Source organism: Rosa chinensis, chromosome 2, assembly GCF_002994745.2.
Source record: "Rosa chinensis cultivar Old Blush chromosome 2, RchiOBHm-V2, whole genome shotgun sequence".
In the NCBI taxonomy this organism is placed as follows: domain Eukaryota; kingdom Viridiplantae; phylum Streptophyta; class Magnoliopsida; order Rosales; family Rosaceae; genus Rosa; species Rosa chinensis.
In genome coordinates, this window is record NC_037089.1 from 44,315,940 (window position 1) to 44,327,563 (window position 11,624).

An 11,624-nucleotide genomic window follows, 5' to 3' on the forward strand; every position below is an offset into this window, starting at 1 on the left:
TTAGTTGCAGCCAACATTCTTGGTGAAGGGTTATTCCATTTTTCATTTTCCAAATCAATAACCAAAGGGCATTGTTTTAGATAAATTTATGGTTACACAAATTGAAAACAAAAAATGAAATGAAATTAAGATTGTAAAAAGCAAACCTTGAGGCAAAAAAGCATTCATTTTGGCGTAGGATGTCTGTGTGTAATCAAACACTTTTTACTTTTATTTTTTCATTGCAATGCCAATCTACATAACTGTTTAGTTAAATCTACTTCATGCTTCATGCTCAGAGTGCAGCTAAGAGAACTTCTGATGCTACACTTCCCCACTTCAAAGTTTAATTAACATAAACCCATCAACCAAAAGTCTAGCTTTTAATTTTACAAAGTTTAGTGAAAGCAGAATCGCAGAGAATGACAGCAAAGTGGTTCTAAACAAAACTTAGAAGTTAAATGCAGCTTTTCCTCCTTAAAGCAAGCCAATAGATCATTGGAAAAGAATATAATACACCTATAATAGTATGATTAGTTAATGTTAGATAAAAGATAGAACATAATCAAAACTCATACCAAAATTAGCAATAAAACCTCAACTTTCTCAACTTCCCCTGAATCCCGTACTTCAATTCCAAACTCTATATGAATGCAGCCAATTTGAATCTAAACATAGATACATGAGAACAAAATTGTGATGTAAAAGTTCAGCCCATTATACCTCAAATTGAGGTTTCCACGTACACCACAGGGGCAGCCCTTTTTGTTTGCCATCTTTCAAAAAAGAACACACAATCTTCTACTTCTGCCAAAACCACCCAATTTACCAATTAGTAACAGAACCTTCCAAAAAAATGAACACCAAACAGAGAGAACTAGACACAGAGAATGAGAAAGCCAGAGAAGAATCCATTATAAATTAAGCAGAAACAAGAAGAACCCAGTAAAGTTTAAGCAAAAGGAAGAAGAACCCATTAAAGGTTAAGCAAAAAGAAGAAGAAGAAGCCAGAAGTTTGATTTGAGTGATGAGAAAGAAGGAGATAGTGATTGAAACTTGCCTTCCAAGAAGGAACTGCTGCTAGTCTTGGCTTGTTTTCTGCTAGTCTTGGCTTGTTTTCTGCGGCATCAACATATATATATATACACACACACATGTTGAAGCAGATTGTTTCTATCTTGTTGTCCTCGCAAACTGTTATAGATTAGTATTGGATTGCATGTGTACAGAGATATCATCCACTCAATCCAAACTATGCTCCAGCTACAAGTGTATAATGTTGATGTTTCTTAATATGTATACTATAGATATGAGAGAAACATGTAGACCAGCCAGTGAAACAACATCAAATTGTAGGGATATCAGTGAAGTCTGGAATTAATAAAGCTGGGCTATAGGAAGGTGGGATGGAGTTTGTAGGATAACTAAATCTACACATACACCTCCACGTCGTCACAGTCAGGAATCTCCACACAATGTGTGATGTGTGTATGTACATATACATAAACTAACACATATACATACAAAAGCTGCATAGATGAACGAAAAGAAAAGTAAAAAAGAAACAACATGCAAGAGATCATAGAAAGTGTAGTTTACTGCACAATGGATTGATGAGAACTTTGAAAACTTAGATATTAGAGTTGCAATTGAAGAGTATTTAGAGAAATGTCTAAATTACAATATGCATACAAACACAATAATTATGCCTAAGTGCACAACCCCATGAGAAAAGATCTGGTTATAGGTATCCAATAAAACCCAATACAGTAGCAATATGGTATAAGATGATCATATGCATGAAAAAATTAGTTCTAGGGTAGGCTTAGCCAGGAATTTAGTACCATTCTTCAGTAGGAAAACAACTATTAAGCTTTTAAAAGGTTTAGCAATCTCGCATCAGAGGAACTATAAAATTATTAAACACATCCAGCAGTAATTGCTGAGTTTTTCTACCAAGTTCAGGGACAGGAGCACAGAAAACCACCAGATTGTGCTTCATGTGGACATTCCTATCAAACTCAAGTGCAACCAACTAAACCAATTTTTGGTTTCTAGAACCCAAGTTTTTTAACAATCAATTAAGCTGGCATTACTCTATTACCACCAAATAGGCTGATGCCATATTTTAACAATTTTTTATCAACAGAAAACCAACCTGCAGTCCAACAGAATCCAATGAACATTTCAACTGCCCAATATCAACATTGAGCCGATTAAAATCTGCAGACACAAAAACAGAACTCATAAGAAACAAAAACATTAACCCATTATGTGTCATTTACAAGTCAATGTGCAGTAGCATGCCAGACCAAGATGGTACCCTCACCTTCCTCATGGGTTCAAACTAGACCCTCAAATTTCATCAGAAACCTTAGCATTCTAGCTCCTGCTCAAAACGTCCCATATATGCTTCTCAAAATTGAACAAGTCACATTAAGCAGCAAGTAAAAGCACCAAATGTCACGAACCCACAACTGTCCAGTAAAGCAAAAACTAATCTGCTTGTAGTAACTTACCAAAATCTTGATCCCCTAACAGACCAACTTCAGAGCAATCAGATACTACCTATTTACATGCACAATGAGAGAAAAATGTAATGAAAATTTCGAAATTCAACCAAAAGAGTGGGGGTAAATTCAAAATTACCTGAAGAAATACAGCGCTGTCATTAAGTAAATCATGAGAATCTGCAGTAGTAGGTGATTCGGAATCATCGTCCCCGCCGCATCTGCAATTGAGAACCGTAATTCGCTCGATCAAAGTCGCTTTTCTTCTCTCTCAACTCACTTTCTCCGATTTTTGATCTGTTTCTGTATTTGAATATTGATGACGGGAGTTGATGTTTTTGTGATTCAGGAGAAGGAGAGAGATCGGAGATCTGAAAACGGAGGTTGTGAGGGAGCATCTGAGGAGCAAGAGGATCAGGCTGTGGATTGATGGAGCTCTTTCTTTATGTTGCGATGCTCTGAGAGAAGAGGGAGAGGTTGAATCTGATCGTCTATTTTTTCTTTCTCAAAATTTAAACGATTAGTTTAAATTTTGGTCAAAAAATGGGCGGGCAAAGTCGAACAAGGGAGTCAAAAAATTTGAGTTTTGGCCAAGTGTGAAACTCAGACAACGTAAATTTATAGTCATCGTCTAAAGTAGAGTTGCACAACTAGGAATGAGCAAACGGGGGTGGGGGGCGGGGTACCCGCGGGTTTCCCCCGCATTTGTCAAATGGGTGCGGGGGCGGGGTTCCCCATCACATGAGCGGGGGCGGGGGTGGGGGCACTTATTTCCCCCGCAGGGGTGCAGGGGTGGGGGCGGGGTTTCCCATTACCCATGCGGGGTCCCCGTTTATCTTTTTTTTTTTTTTTAATTGAGAACTATAATTTTTCAACCAACATATGGGGCATTTTTATAATTTTCTTATTCTAAAAAAAAAAACAGAAAACTTATACGGGGTATTTATCTTTCCCATCCAGAATACACCTTCAAAGTGATTCGGGAGGATCCGACCGTTGGATTGTCGTATAATTTTGTCAGGATGATTCTAAAGGCGATCCGGACGATCCAACCGTTGGATCTTTGTATAATTTTGTCAGGATGATCCTAAGGGCGATCCGTGAGGATCTGACCGTTGGATCATAGTATAATTGTGAAAAGACGATCCTCTAGGTGATCCTTGCGGATCCAACCGTTGGATAGTCGTATAATTTTGTGAGGATGATTCTAAGGGTGATCCGGGACGATCCAACCGTTGGATCTTTGTATACTTTTGAGAGGATGATCCTAAGGGCGATCCGTGAGGATCTGACCGTTGGATCATAGTATAATTGTGAAAAGACGATCCTCTAGGCGATCCTTGAGGATCCAACCGTTGGATCGTCGTATAATTTTGTGAGGATGATTCTAATGGCGATCTGGGATGATCCAACCGTTGGATCTTCATATAGTTTTGAGAGGATGATCCTAAGGGCGATCCGTGAGGATCTGACCGTTGGATCATCGTATAAATTGGTAAAGATGATCCTCTAGGCGATCCTTGAGGATCAGACCGTTGGATTGTCGTATAATTGTGATTTGTGATTTTGGCTGTTAGAGAAGACGCAGCCGGATTTTTGCCAAAAAAAAAAATCAGTCAGACAACATCAAAACTCAACTATTGTCTAAATACAAATTGAACAACAGTAAAGTATCAATAGATAACTGTTGTCTGAAGTCATTGTCTGAAAGAGAGTTACACAACATAATAAAGCAGCAAAAAATAACTATTGTCTGAATTGAATTGGTCAGACAACATCAAAATACCACAATTGTCTGAATAGTAATTACACAACAGTTGTCTGCAATAACTCACTCATACAACATCAAAATATAACCATTGTAATAGGAAAGTACCCTAGGTATACTAATTGTATTCCGATTCTGTTACCTTTTGTGTACTCTGTAAACTCCCTATATAAAGGGCTCCTATTATCAATAATAAACACAATTCTATTCTCCTATAACACGTTATCAGCACGAGTTCTAACCCTAGCTTTAGAAAAAGAAAAAAAACTTTTCTCTCTGCCGCCAACCCAAAACAAAAAAAAAAAAAAAAAAAAAGAGGAGAGGCCGAACCTCAGCCTCACCGGCCTCCGAACTGCAGCCCAGCCTCCTGCCGAACCAGTCGCACCCACCTGCACCAGCCCAGGCCACCGAACTGCAACAGCAGCAGCCCAGGCCACCGAGCAGCAGCAGAAGCCGCAAGCCTCAAGCCTGCAGCACCGACCCGATCTCGACCCGCCTGCAGCACTAGCCCACCCCAGCGCCTCCCACCTACACCTCCGCGCCTCCCCATATGGCAGCGCCCTGCGACCTCACCTGCAAACCTCCCATCGCTGCACCCAGAGGAAGACCAGAAGAAGAAAAGAGAAGAAGAAACCGAAAAAAGAAGAGGGGAAGACGCGGCCAAAAAAAAAAAAAAAAGAAAGGAGGGGGAGGACAGGCTTGGGGCCCGAAAAAAAAAAAAAAAAAAGGAGGAATAAGAAAAAAAAAAAAAAAAAAAAAAAAAAGGAGGAATAAGAAAAAAAAAAAGGAGAAGGGCTGGGCCCGAAAAAATAAAAGAAAGAAAAAAAGGGGAGGAAGAAGAAAAAAAAAGGGAAGGGAGAAGGGCAGCCCACCAACTGCCAATTTTTCGACCAGATTCCAGCGATCTTAATTTAGCTACACGCCTGCATCAACACGCGCGTGTCTTCAAAGAAAAGAACAATCACGTAAGTTTTTATAATTAAAGTTGCTGCTTTCTTGTATTTAAATTCCTTTTATTTTCTGCAAATATTGGAATATATGTTGCCAAATGAGTTTGATATTTAACAAAGCGGAATTGTGGAGATTCACGCTTAACGAACTAAGAGTGTTCGTATGAACTAAGAGTGTTCATAATTAAACGAACTAAGAGTGTTCGTGTGAACTAAGAGCGTTCACAATGCTTGGACTAAGAGCGTCCGTAAGCATCAAATTGTGACCATATTAAAACATCATTGTTTGGTCTAATCCAAAAGAGATTCTTGGAAATTGATTTCTTGGTAGCATAGCTCGGAAATCTTATTGTTTTAGTTTTCGTGGAAGTTTAACTCCGAAACTAATATATCTTCTCTTCTTATTTTCAGGATGTCGAATGAACCTAGACTCGACTTTCCCATGCTTGACTCAACAGGCTCGGATTACCACAGTTGGGTAACCGATGTTGAGAATCATCTCACTTCCAAGGGAATATTACTCATAATCCAGGCACCTAACCAGGATATTGAGTTCAACCGAACATCTACAAAGCATGCTCAAGCAGTTATCTTGATGCGACGCCATATGGACAAGGCACTCATATTGGAGTATATGTCGATCAAGGATGCAAGAGAGCTATGGGTAGCGCTAGAAGAGCGCTTTGGCAATGTCCAAGATTCCCTCCTCCCTGACTTGAAGGTTCAATGGAACAATCTGCGCTTTGCTGACTTCAAGTCTGTTACTGAATATAATTCAGAGGCTCTTCGCTTACAATCCATGTTGAGATTCTGTGGGCAACCTGTCACAGAGCAAGAGTTAATTGAGAAAACTCTCTCCACCTTCCCCGTTTCAGCCATTGTGGTATCAAAGCAATACCGTACTGAAGTCAATGCTGGACGGATCACGAGGTTCCATCAGCTTATCAATATTATATCTGTAGCTGAGAAACATGATAACATATTCGTGAGGAATTATAATTCAAGGCCCATTGGAACTAAGAGCGTTAATGAGGCGAACTATAATGCACCCAAAAGAGGGCGCAAGGAGCGGTACCCTAAGAATGGGGGACAAGAGGGACGTATGGGCCCATATAACAGCCCTAACCAGGAAGGAAACCGCAAGTTTGGTGTGGATACACGTGGTGGTAATGCCACACGTGGGAGAGGGGGTCGTGGTATCCCTAGCCGTAATGGTGGCTCAATGGGTCGTGGTGGTGGCACCAACCCTCCTAGGGAACGCTCGCAACGTGCACAACGTGCACCTCAATTAAAGGGAGGCAACCGCAATGATGAGTGTCATCGATGTGGATCAATTGAGCATTGGTTCAAGCAATGCAAGGCAAGCGAAGAACTAGCTGCAAGCTACAGGGCATATAGGGACCTGAGAGAGCAAGAAGTGTACCTTGCAGAAGAAGAAGAAGATGGTGGAGATGTCAATCTCACCATAGAGGACTTCAAAGCTGAAGATGAAGTGCACATGGATGCAACAGACTTTGATTAGATTAGTCCTTTTTTATTTTTCCAAGAACTTTTGTAATGGCAATTTGCCTTAGTCAATAAATGAAAATTGTATTAACTCTTTCTTATGTGGCAGACCCAATAAAATGTGATGTCTAGGAAAGTCATTGAGATTCTTGGTACTTAAGAGAGCCTCGCTCCACCAACATCTCTCTCTACTTTCCTGGTCATATTTGATTAGAGTTACCAAACGGATAGAGTGACTACAATGTGTCTTACTTTGATTTTATTTTGGATTAGACTTTGGAAACTTTGATGTAATCATTGGCTATTAATAAAGTGTCAATTCGTTTACTTAATGTCTTGGACATACCTTAATTCGAACTTTATTATATAAGAGCCAATGGTTTTCATGTGGAAACACATTATGAGAATGGACAAAGTTTCTTTGCATCACCTCTAATGACTACGGACATAAACGAGTATTAGAGAAACTTATGTGTCGCTCTAGTGGGTTGTATGCAACCACTATTTGAGTTATTGAGTTATTGAATCCAACCATGTCATGAGAGATGACTTATGGGATTTTGACACATATAGGCTTTGACATGATGATCCGTGTATTAAAGACTTTACACGGATATCCATTTTCAGAACGAAGAAAAGTAAAAACCAAAAATTGGTTGGAGGAGCTGCACATGCGCCTCATGGCACCATGATTGTGCAAAGACAGGCCATACATGGCCGGTGCCGCCTACCCCCTTGCGGCAAATACATGGCATTGACGCCATAAACTCCTCTCTCTACTTCTCAAGTCTATTGCGACACTATGGCTTCACCAAAACCCTTATTGGTTAATTATAAAGCCTATGTTTCGTTCTGTAAAGCCTGTTATTTAGGATTGAGACCATCCTATGCAAAGGAGATTGAGGAAATAATTCCATTCTCACAAAGAATCTAAGGGAATTCTATGGATTTGATCAACCAACTTGCGGACCATATAGATGTTTTATGGTGTTGGTTGATACACAAACACGCTGGTCACGTGTTGTGCCATTATCCACTCGTAATGCTACTTATACTACACTCCTAGCACATAACATATGGCTACGGGCTCACTACCCAGATCATCCCATTCAGTCAATTTGACTTGATAATGCTAGAGAGTTTACATCGACAGTTTTCGATGACTATTGTATATCATTGGGTATTGATATCAAGTATCATATTCCCATGTACACACCCAATTGGTCTCACGGAAAAGCCACCATTAAACGACTACAATGGTAGCCCGGACATTGGTAATGCGCACCAATATTTCCGTTTGGGTTATGCAATATCGCATGCAGCTATGCTAATTCGTCTACGACTCATAGCAGCCACTCAACTTTTATTTGCGTTACAGCTAATGACTGGGTTCGAGTTTAATATCTCGTATTTATGCATATTTGAGTGTGCGGTTCATGTGCCAATTGCGTCGCCACAACGCATCAACATGAGTCATTGCAACGAATGCATATATATATATATATATATATATATATATATATATATTTGTTGGACATGAGTCTCCAACTATAAGTCCGCTATGTAGAACCCTTGACATGCGATCTCTATTTCGCTGGATTTGCGAATTGTCACTTTGATGAGACAGTCTTCCCGTCGTTAGGGGGAGATTAGAACGTCAATGTTCAACAGGATCGACAGGAATTGTCGTGGTCTGTCCCCACTATGTCTCATCTTGATCCCCTAAAAGTGACGAGATCACATATACCTGCTGCAAACATGCCTGCAAGGATTGATGTCCCCACAAAAGGACATGGTGCCACCCAGAGAAGATGGGTACTGCACCACTACCATGGATGGTAGTATGGTGACGCCACAAAGGTGGCATAATGGTGTCATAGGCCATGGGTTCCGCTAGAGAGAGTAGGAGACCCATAGGTTCGATGGATTCTCGCCCTAAGAAGAGAGCGAGTTTGGCACAACTTGATCCATTGATCATTGATACTCATAATCCGTCTCATGAGAATATTTTGGATTGTGGTTATGTCCAAGAGACATCGTTGGGGGACGCCTCAATGTTAGAACCAATTCCTGAAAATATAGAGATCTCTACGAACTACACTAGTGTACATGAGGACGTGGAATTATTGAGACCAATGACATTGAACCTTACTCCGTTGAAGAATACCAACGTAGAGAAAAATAGCCTAAATGGAAAGATGCGATCCAGGTTGAATTGGATTCACTAACGAAGAGGAAGGATTTCAGGCCTGAGATGCCAACACCTCCTAACATAAAACCTATTGACATTAACAGGTCTTCGTTAGATAGCGTGATGAGAAAAAGAGATGGCAATCTCACCTTATGGCGCAAGGTTTCTCACAACGCCCTGGAATCGACTACGAGAAGACATATTCTCTCGTAATGGATGTCATTGCACTCCACTACCTTGTCAGTTTGGTAGCTTCCAAATAACTGAACATGCAGCTTACGAATGTGGTCACTACGTATCTTTATGGGGATCTAGATAAGGAATATAATGAAGGTTCTTGTGGACTTCATTTACCCAAGTCAAGTGGCTCTAAACCACGGAGCGCATTTGCAACAAGGTTGAAATGCTCACTAAAATGACTACTTGATTGGGAAGGGATATGATGAACTATGCCCACGCGTTTCCATGACAAGTTCCGGATTTGCAATGGTCGCGGTTTATGTTGATAAACATAATTGGAACCCTTGAGAGTTAAGGGAAATCGCTGAACACCTGAAATCCGAGTTTGAGAGGAATGCCCTTGGGAGAACACGGTTTTGTCTAAATTCAGAACTTGTATACCGTGTCAAGAGACATTTTTGATAAAGTCAAAGACGCACCATGGTCGTCGGTAGTCTTGGCCCTAAAAGGGATCCGTTTCTTCCTAGGGATGATGACGAAGACGTGTTAATAGCAGAAGTGCTTACTTATGTACAATAGGCGCATTATTGTACTTAGCACAATACAAGACCGGACACCTCAATTATTATGAACTTGTTGGCTTGATATAGCCCCGCGCCAACGCAACACCATTAGATTGGTATAAAGACAATCTTTCGATATTTGAGAGGTACGATTGATATGGGCTCGTTCTATCTCTACAGAGAAAAGAGATGACGGAAGTGTGGGATCTGACCCCACAAGGCAAAATGCCACCTTCCGTGCTTGATGCGCCTAAAAGCAAGCGCGCAATTTAACCCTGAAATATCGTTAGTAGTATAAGCAAATAGGGATCGTTCTATCCGGGGATTGAGGGTACACTTGTAATTGTGAAACAAATAAAGAAAAGTATTATTTACAAAAATAAAATAAAGAATATAAATATATACAATTGTATAAACAAATAAAGAATTAAAATAATAAAGTATTATTTACAAAAATAAAATAAAGAATATAAATATATACAAGTAACAAAATAAAAAGGGGGGGGTTTAAGAATTATAGAATTGAAAATTAAGATAAATAAAATAAAGAAAATGTAAAAACATATATACAAGGGTGGATCGCAAGGAACAAAGATCAAAACCACATCCATATGTAAGAAATCCAATTACAATTCCTATAGTTGATTTTAAATGTCATGAGAGAGGAGTTGATCATGTGAAACATTCGAAAGCAAATGATTTCCCATATTTTACTTTTCAATGCTAATTAACCTAAGCGAAAGCACCTAGATTAATCCTATCAAACATGCAATCAAGCCCTAGAAAGCTAGTCAATCATGACATGTTCAACGCATTAGACATAGAGAAAGGCTATCAACTCAAGTGTACAACTTAGTATGGAAAAGTCCACCTAATTGCAATCCTCTTTAATTAAATTCGGTCTTTGCACAAAACCTTTACTACTTTGATTCAAGTTTACACAAAACGAAAAGTCGATTTCATGTTCTTAAACCTAGCACCAATTATATCAAAACCCTAAGTGTTTGCAACCACATAAGATTAAAATACAAAAGTTTTCTATCATGCAAATTTAATTAAACAAACCCACATAAGCAACATAAAAATCAACATATAGAAATCACAACTTTATCTCAAAACATATAAACGGGCTTTAAACTTTGCCCTTAACATTATTGTTAACTAGAAACAAGTTCATACGAAATCAAACAAGGAAACCAAAAAGGTTACAAGGAAAAGGAACGAATTACACCGTGAGTGGAGATGGAGATGGAGAGCTAGATGGTTGAATCTTGAATCTTGGAAGCAAGCCTTCAAGGTGGATGATGGAGGATATGATCTTCACGGCTCCTTCTTCTTCTTCCTCTCCTTGCTTGAAAACGCAGAACTTTGCAACTAGAGAATGGAGAAGGAAAATGGAAAGGAAATGGAGAGACAAAGAAGATGAGATGGATGAAGGAATTGGTGTTATGAAATGGTGAATTAGTCTCTATTTATAGGCTTCCAAGCAACACTATTTGGCCTTTAAACAAATCATAATGGGTTAGGTTTGAGCACTTAAACACTTGGTGGATTTGTTAGGTGAGAGCACTTAAACACTTAGTGGATTTGTTAGGTGAGATCACTTTCTCTTCCTTTATTCCTTTAATTTTTATCTCCACTAAGAACTCAGTTTTAGCCTTTAACTTCTTCATATGAAATGTTCCACTATGAGTGTAGATCATTGTGGTAAAATTTCAGAATGTATTGCCATGTGGTTGGGCCGGAAATGCTGCTGGACCTCTTACAGGTCCAGTTTTCCGGTTTTGCTTCTGTAGAAAATTGGGCTGATTGTTTGAAGGCCTTCCACTCATAGTTTGCTCTGGCACTCTTCATAAGAAATGTTCCTTTGGGTGTCTAGAATGGATCTGGAAGGTTTCAGCTCATTTGAAGTTCATTTGGTCAGGCGGCCGCTCCTTCTTGTTTGCTTGGCTTGGTTTCTCCTAGCCGGAGTAGGAA

At 39.6% G+C, this 11,624-nt stretch overlaps 1 long non-coding RNA gene across 1 annotated transcript; it reads right to left on the reverse strand.

The window, feature by feature from the left end:
* Positions 1-1,045: 1,045 nt before the first annotated feature.
* LOC112184858 lies at positions 1,046-3,042 on the reverse strand. The gene is made up of 4 exons (XR_005807126.1): positions 2,629-3,042; positions 2,499-2,547; positions 2,309-2,391; positions 1,046-2,202 (listed from the first exon to the last, which is right to left on the reverse strand). It is a non-coding gene; the product is annotated as an uncharacterized LOC112184858 (long non-coding RNA).
* Positions 3,043-11,624: the final 8,582 nt, after the last annotated feature.